The following is a 2,029-nucleotide window of genomic DNA, read 5'->3' as shown; positions in this document are numbered from 1 at the left end:
CTCCATCCATTGCCAGATGAAGGTTCTATGGTGATATGCAAGATATTTGTTAGTATGGCTATAGGATCGGGCCATTTCAGGCTTTCTCTCCTCAGCTGCCCAAGGACCTAGTTGGGTACATCTCTGGGAACAATCTTTCTGCTTCCTGGTGGCAGGTGCAGTGTGACCAGCCGCCTCACAGGCGTGACTTCCCTGACAGGAGAAAGAAGCCTCAGAAGTGTGAGCAAAGCAGACCTTTCTGAGAAGGTTACTGTTAACTGACGTTGGTCGACATAGGGAAAACCATTTTAAGAGTGGGCAGGACTAGTCGCTAGGCTGTATAGAGAGGAGCTTTAGCAAGCCCCCACCCGTCTCTCTCTGTTTCCTGTTTATGGGTGCTGCTTCAAGCTTTAGCCAGCTTGATATCACCACCACAGGCAGCTGTGGTCAGGGTACTTTGTCAACACATCGAAAAAAGTAAGCGGTACAGCACCTTCGTCCACTTCCAAAGTCAGAAAACCTTTCTTATTACTATCTCCTAGAGCCAAGCCTGCCTCTTACATTTAGGACCACGATCTGATCTCTTTAACCACATCTTTGGTCTCTCGGGCCATATTGTAATATTTTATGCCCTGTCCCAATCCTGCAGGTAAAATATAAATTATCTCTCCTGCTATTCAAAGGCTCATTTCATAGCCATCAATTCTCATTTGTGTGCCCCCATTTCTAATTTACCTTTCTTGTTCAAATTGTGTCTTTTGGATCCGACTATCCTTGAAGTGCAAGATTTAAAGTCTTTCCTGGGACCTTGGGCAGACAACAAAGATCTCTCTCCTAAGATGGTAAATGATTGTTACGAGAAAAGATGCGTGCCTCATTTCCACAGTGCCTGGCATATGTGGAAGTTTCTAGCTCCAACACTCTTCAGCCATGCCTGGCCTACTGAGCATGCCTTTCAACTTCTATAACATAAGGGCAGGTTACGGTCAGATACAAGAAAGCAAAGTACAGAAATTTAAATACATATGTGTGTGTATGTGTGTGTGTATGTGTGTATGTGTGTGTATATGTGTATATGTGTGTGTATGTGCGTGTGTGTACATACAGATTTTTAACTTCTAAGTTAAATTATAGTTTTCCACATATTAACTAAAGTTTATAGGTATTATAATACTACTCCATAACAAGGGGTAAAAGAGAGACACAGAGAAAAGAGAGTGGAAAGGTAGGTGAATGAAGCCCAACAGGAAGACAGAGAACGAGCTGGGGTGGGTACAGATGGCAAGTGTGTGCCCAGTGAGTGGTGTGGTTGTGGGGGTTTGAAAGAAAATGACCCCCAAAGGGGGTGGCATTGTTAGGAGGTGTGACAGTGTTGGAGGAAGTGTGTCACTGTGGGAGTCGCCTTTGAGATCTGTCTTGCTCAAGCTTCCCTCGTGTGACTGACTGTTGATTTCCTGTCGCCTGCAAGACAGAGGACTCTCAGCTCCTCCAGCACCACATCTGCCTGCATGCCGCCATGCTCCCCGTCATGATAATGGACCGAACCTCTGAATCTGTGAGCAAGCCACCTCATTTAAATGTTTTCCTCCTAAGAGTTGTTGAGGTCATGGTGTCTCTTCATAGCAACAAAAGCCCTAAGACTGTGGTCAGGAATGAAAATATGGAAATGGAGTGGGAGGAGAGAAAGTGGCATTGTGTGGAGTTATGCTGTGCTGGCCGCTCCTCCAGCAGGCCCCTGCTTCCTATACCCAGGAGGATGTCGGAGACCTCTGTCCACTTTCTCCTCCAAAACGGTCTGGCCAGGGGAAGGAGAGGACATGCAGAGCCCCAAGCACTCAGCTGCCCAGCACTATGACCCATGAAGACAAGTCCAGGGCCTACTGAAGTCCTCAGACAATGTCCTGACCTTAAAGGCCACCATTGCCAGAGATGGATGAATTGAACTCCTTACCTAAAGGGCAGATGAGAGGAAGAAGGAGTGTCAGCAGCCAGGTGTGCAGAGGGCCTGCTCCAGCAGCTTAGCTCCAGGTGTGCAGAGGGCCTGCTCCAG

Source organism: Microtus ochrogaster, unplaced genomic scaffold (genome assembly GCF_000317375.1).
Source record: "Microtus ochrogaster isolate Prairie Vole_2 unplaced genomic scaffold, MicOch1.0 UNK91, whole genome shotgun sequence".
In the NCBI taxonomy this organism is placed as follows: Eukaryota; Metazoa; Chordata; class Mammalia; order Rodentia; family Cricetidae; genus Microtus; species Microtus ochrogaster.
This window is presented reverse-complemented; position numbering follows the sequence as displayed.